Genomic DNA, 6692 nt, shown 5'->3' with positions numbered 1-6692 from the left:
TTTATTTGGGTCATTAAAATGCTGCGCTTTTTTAATGGTTAAAATTACATTTTTGGGGGGTCACTGTTCATAATAACTTTGGAGAGTTGTATTAAACATGTACACTTTGTATACCTGTGATGTGATCCTTTGTGTTCTTTCTCTGAACTAAATAACGCTCAGTCAATATTTTTTCTCTACCCAGTAAGAACTACTACGGAAAATAAACATGCTGATTATCATTCTCCTATGTGAGACTCAAATAACCACTTCGCATGTGGTGAGCAAAAATCACCCTTGGGCAATGAGGGAAATAAGTTTCCGTAAACGCAAAAGAGAAAACATTCTCCACTACACCTCATGCCATCCAATGTACTACAAATAATTAATAGAAGTATGTGAGGACAGGAGGGCTAGTACATTTTCTTGAGAGTCCGTGACTTTTGTTGGTTTTATTTGAGAGAGTGGAATAATTAGGAGGTACGCCTTCCCCATGTTGGTAAAATGAACTTTGGAGTCTTCCTGAGACACACTGATGGGGCTACAGTCCCACATGTACCTTGTAAAGTCACTCAGTACAGCTCCAATGCTTTTGGCCATTCCAGCATTGCCTAAAGAGAACTCCCCCCTTAACAATTACATGTCAGCCTCTCAGAGACCAGAAGTTTCTGGTGCAAGAAGGCTAGACTTTTCTCCCAGAATGTTATTGTATAATGGTGACTGAAAGAGATCTGGGTCCAGGGGAATTCAGAGAAACCCACGCTCCTCTCAAGAACAGCAGGCAGTTACCTGTTTCCCCTCTGGTTGCCTCAGAGATCGGACTATGCCCAGTTGGCACGGAGTGATGTAACCAGCTGTGAAATGTGCTATCTCGCAGCTGCCAGGCTCAGGGCCATGGCTAGGCTCTCCTAATTGGGATGAATGCTTACAGCTGGGCTTTGGTGAGAAAATACAACTCCCTCAGAGTTGGAGAAACCACATTCAGTGGCCCTGGATTGGCTGCCTGAGATCTGGCCTGAATTGCCAGGGTTTGAAAGACAACACCAGTGCAGGAAAATGACTTAAGATGACTCCCATTTTCGTGTGTCCTGTTGTGAGCTGGTGCGTTCTTGAACCCTGGCTGGGATCCTGTCTTGAGAGATCCTTACTCCAGCAATGTATAGAATAGGTTAGTTAGTGTTTTACTGACTGGATTCAGAGGACACAATAATCAACGGTTGCTTAAATAGTCCCTCGTTGCTTAAATAGTCAACCATTGACTATTGTGTTGTCTCTCGAGCCTTTTCCACGCCACAGTTGTAACCAATGCAAATAAACAACAGTGTGCAGAATTGACTATCTGCATAACCGTTGATTATTGTGTTGTGTGTCGGGCTCTGTGGACTATTTGACATGCCTACAGAGTCGTGAGGCAAGAGTGGCAGAAACCCCTGCTGCTCTTGCTCAGCGGGGCTCTATAGGCATGGGGACTACTCCCGTCCCGTCATGTGCGTGAGGAGCTGCCAATCACGCCATGATCAGCAGCTCCCCACGTGCTTCTCGGGCCGTGCACCATGTAATGTCAAACCGCGGGAGATATCCCGCCGAGAGTGTCCTGCGCCCCACCATCATTCTCCACAAAGTGTTGGGGATTGGGGACACCGTCTCTGCCACGCCTTCTGTTCGCCATTGGTGGGTATGGGGAGCATGAGGGAGGATGCTGACAGAAGAGGTCTTCTGACAGTATCCTCCCTTGCACGCTCCATACCCACCAATGGGGAAAGCGTATGTGGTAGAGAATGCTCAGCAGCGGCTCTCTTGTGTCTTCCTCCCCCCTCAGTGACATGCTAATAGTCATCCATGGAGTGGACTATTAACACAGGGTTGACTATGGTGTCATCCAAACATGGCTGTTGTGTTGCTTGGGATATTGTAGCAAAGGTTCCTTGGGTTGCTTACTGTGAGAACCACACCCACTGGAAGTTACTAAAAATACATTCCCTCTCTCTTTTCTCCAACTAGGTCTTTCAAGTTACTTGAGTAATTCTTTACTTGGATTTTCCTGGTATTTTTGCAGCTCTAATGTTTGAACTTTCTGAGTATATGTTGCTTTGCAGAGAACTCCAAGAAAGCACTTCATTTATTTATTTGATACAAGTTTGCCTAAAATACTGAGCCCAAGAATTTGGAGCAGCACCATAGATAACCTAAACAAGGGCAGGTCACAGGTAAAATCCAGTCTACTGCTAATAATAATAATAATAATAATAATAATGTTAAATCATGTGGTAACTATGAGTTTTAATTTGCTAAAATTTAGTATGTACACAACCCTAATTTTCCTGAATTCCCTTTCATTACAATAATGTATATCCTTCCTTTCTACATTGAGTGTATTCAAGGCAGCTGTTTCCTCCCCCCCACCCAATGGTCAGACATGTGGAGTTAATTTCCAGATGTCACTGTTGCTAAAGAGTACATAGCACATAAATCATTCAGCCAATACTTCTCCCATTGCTTCAATATGAGAAGCTACAATTCGTCTGCCCAGCTTAGTAGTTGGCAAGCTAAACACTAGTACTCAGTTTCATCTGCTGAAAAAATATCTTTCTAACTCTAACCACTAGATGGCATGTGAACACTCAATATCAGAGAGAGCTGCCTGGGGGCCTTGAAATTTATTTGTAAACCAACCACATTGATAATAAGATAATTTTGATGTGAAATGACTTGTGGACTGTACTACACAGTTTATCCCATGGACACTTTGAGAAAATGATTTTAATGCCTTATATAGATTTTTTCTGTCCATTTGACTGAAATGCATCTACATTAAAGGTCCCAGAAATTATTCAAGGAGTCCCCTTCACTAATAATAATGCTGTGTGGCCCCCTAGAAGTTTATCACTTAATACACTATCCCAAATGTTAAATCATTTATAAATATTTATTTATTAATAATATTTACAGTTTCTCATTTGAAACAAATCCCAAAGTGGTTGTCAAAAGGATCAAAACAACAACAAAAAAAGACCACACACAATAGTATCAGGAGGCTGATATTTGATATTAAATCATTGAGAAGCATTTGACTTTTCAGCTTTAAACTGTTTGAGATTAGATTTTAGGATAAGTGTCCTTACTTTCAGCAAATACTGTAGACTTGTGAAGACTTGGAAACTTAACTGCACCAGCTGCTTGAGCCGAAATCATTGATTTGCTGATCTGTCTTAAGTCTGAGCCTTTCCAGAAGAAAATATAATTTTGATTAAAACAACTGAAGCCACATCAATTAAAAAGAAAAGATTGGGAGCTGCTGAAATTAATCTAATCCTGGCATCTGTGGTCTGCTCAAACTGTTGATTGAGATGACGCAAATATTGTGTGTCGAAATTCAGTCCCACCATGGCTTGCTGTGGCGTTACCCCACAATTGAGTATCTTGTATACATCTAAATTAGTATGTCTGGTGAGTATGGAATGTTAGAACTGAGTGGGTGTGGTTTGTGATGTAATAGGTAGGGTGGGGGGAAGGAGTATATAAAGAGTGGCTGAGGGGAAGAGCAGTTGGTTGTTGGTGCTGGGATGGTGTCTGTTTTGTGTTGGGTTGAGTTTGGTTGGGAGTGGTGATTGGAATTGTTTGTGGAGTGAGAGGAGATTAATTTATTCTAGGGATTTAAGGTTGGTGTGAAGAGAGTGAGGTGGTTGGTGTGTGTGGAGTTTGGATTAGGCAGGATTGGAAGTATTATATTTTCATTTAAAGCTTTTAACATGACAAACATTATTATTTTGTTAGCTACTAAATACCACGTGTCAGCTTGGCATTATTTTCCTGCCTCACAGTTAACCCTCCCTCAGGTTTTCAAGTGGTGGTAGCTTGGCCTGAGAAGGGTTTATGCAGCGGGCGTAATATAGGTGTAACTTTGCACTTGCCCTCTCTGCTGCTGTCCTTGTTATCTAAGGGGCAGTGATGGATTCTGGGCAGTAGACTTTCTCACTGGCAGGCGGGGAGTTGGGAGAGGAGATGACATTGCAGTTCCTTTTTCTTCGGTTCACAAAACGTGAAGTTGCCTTTTACCAACTTCAGTTAGTGGTCCAGCTATGCCCCTATCTGGAAAAGGATAACCTGGCTTCAGTTGTCTATGCTCTGATAACCAAGTTAGATTACTGCAATGCGCTCTACATGGGGCTGCCTTTGAAGACGGTTCAGAAGCTGCAGCTTGTGCAAAATGCAGCGGCCAGATTGATAACAGGAACCAAAAGGTTCAAACATTTAAGACCGACTCTGGCCTGCTTGCATTGGCTGCCTGTATGTTTCCAAGCCCGATTCAAGGTGCTGGTTTTAACCTATAAAGCCTTACATGGCTTGGGACACAATACCTGACGGAACGCCTCTCCCGACATGAACCTACCCGGACACTACGCTCAACATCTAAGGTCCTCCTCCAGGTGCCTACTCCGAGGGAAGCTCGGAGTGGTGCCTTCCCCCCAATTATGGAACAATCTCCCCAATGAGGCTTGCCTGGTGCCAACATTGTTATCTTTTCAGTGCCAGGTCAAGACTTTTCTCTTCTTCCGGGCATTTTACAGCATATTTTGAGGTTATTATCTGATCCCAGAGTAGTAGTTTTAAATGGATATTGTCTGTTTTTATGCTTTTTATGGTTTTAAAATTTTGAATATCGTTTTTTAATGTTCACTGTTTTAATCTTTGTAAACCGCCCAGAGAGCTTCGGCTATGGAGCGGTATATAAATGTAATAAATAATAATAATAATAATAATAATAATAACAACAACTCTAATAAACAGTTTGTTCATGATAGCTGTCGTTCTAGAAAACCTTCTAACATCCTTAACCATGAGTAGGGTTGCCAGGGGCCCATATTCTAGAACTTCTCATCTCCATGAGAACTTACTGTCTGTTCTATTATAGCAAGGATGGAGAACCTCAGGCCTGTGGGCCAAATCCACCCCTCCTGGGAGCCAAATACAGCCCTCTGCGGTTCCCCAAATGGCCCATTCCTGTGGCCCTACCCCCTTTCCCCATTCACTGCTTGTTTAGTCATTTTCCCATTCTAAAATGTTGAAATGCCTCTTCTAAGGCTTAGTTACCAGCAATAAGAGCTTTAAGCTATAATACGTGAGTGTTGTCGTCACCCAGGAACTTCCCACCCCTAGATTATAGCTTGACCCCTAAATTCCTTTCATTTGAGTAAAATGGAATGGAAGCTGCCCCCGTGCTCCAGGATATGCAAGTTCCTGGATGGGGTGCCACATGCTTCGTGAGCACCCTGCAGCCGCCTGCATCCCCTGAGGGCCACCCGCTTCTGGCAACTCAGCTTTTACAAGAAATGGGCGACTCTTAGGGGACACAGGTGGCTGTCATGACTGCTCCCTTTGGGGTTCCTTTTTATTTATTTCTAGAAAAGGATCCCAACCATGGATCCAGTCGGCATACCGCTACTCACTGGTTCAGTGTTTCACTGACTCTTCTTGGACCCTCAGCAACCAGCCCAGCACTCTGTGCTCCACTTTATTCACCCTTTTACTTCACCGCTAACATCATATATACCACTACCTTACCTCTCTCTCTCTCTCGCTGTCAACTCTCCACACACAACTCCCAACTGCTGCTAACTGCCAACTGTCACACACTTGAATCTCACAGCCAATCCACATCCACTCCAACATTCCATTCTCTCACTCCCCCTCCTAACAGGATTAACCACTTACCATCTTTACCAATCGAAGTCCAAACAGCACTTACATCATAAATAAATAGCAATAAACAGTAAAACATCACAGCGCCCTATCCAGGGACTTGCATGTCCTGGAGCACTTGGGCAAGAGGGTGATCACACAACTGGGTGGGCGATTGTGGCGGCAGTGAGGCCATGAGTGCCCGCAAGTCTATGCCCTGTTAAATACTTGCCTCCCAGGCAGTGCATGCTGGGAGCTGTAGGCTCTTTCCCTGCTGTGGGGTCTTGGGGCTGTGATCTAAATGGTGGTTCAGTCAGAAAATGGCTGCCTCAGCTTTGAAAATCTGAAGCCAAGGCTTGCATAGCCCTAATTTGTATACTGCTGAATCTGTCTCTCTATATAAAACGCTTAGGTATGTTTCCGTACAGGCTTCAGCTGATATAGGTTGCTAAGCAACAGTAACAATGTGTAACGTCAGCTGATACAGGTTGCTAAGCCCCTCGCCTGACTCCTCCGGGCTTTCCAAGGTAATCCTACCCCCCTTTCTGTCTCTTCGCTCCCCCCACCCCCATGAAGGGGGCAGCACTATGGTCTGGAGCATGAGCGAGGCATGGCTGGGGCCCTTGGTGGCTGGGTGGGAGGCTGCTCGCCTGCTGCAAGCCGAGGCCCCGGCCTAATCTCATGCGAGCTGGACGGGTGGCCCAAGGCTGACAGGAACCCCGGGGAGAGGGTCCGGATCATGAGCGAGGCACAGTCGGGGCCCTTATTTATTTATTTTTACTTTATTACATTTCTATACCGCCCAATAGCCAGGGTTCTCTGGGCAGTTCACAGGTTCTCATGCGAGCTGGGCAGGCAGCCCAAGGCTGACAGGAACCCTGGGGAGAGGGGGACACCTGCTCCCCCGACCTCCCTGCCCCCTAGGTCTGCCAGACGGCGCTGTATTGGCGGCTTCCAAGCAGCCTGCGCCCCCGCAATGATATTTAATTAATTTAATTATTTAATTAATAAACTTTAAGATATGCTACAACGGC

This window comes from Elgaria multicarinata, chromosome 1, assembly GCF_023053635.1.
Source record: "Elgaria multicarinata webbii isolate HBS135686 ecotype San Diego chromosome 1, rElgMul1.1.pri, whole genome shotgun sequence".
In the NCBI taxonomy this organism is placed as follows: domain Eukaryota; kingdom Metazoa; phylum Chordata; class Lepidosauria; order Squamata; family Anguidae; genus Elgaria; species Elgaria multicarinata.
Note: the sequence above shows the minus strand (reverse complement) of the source record.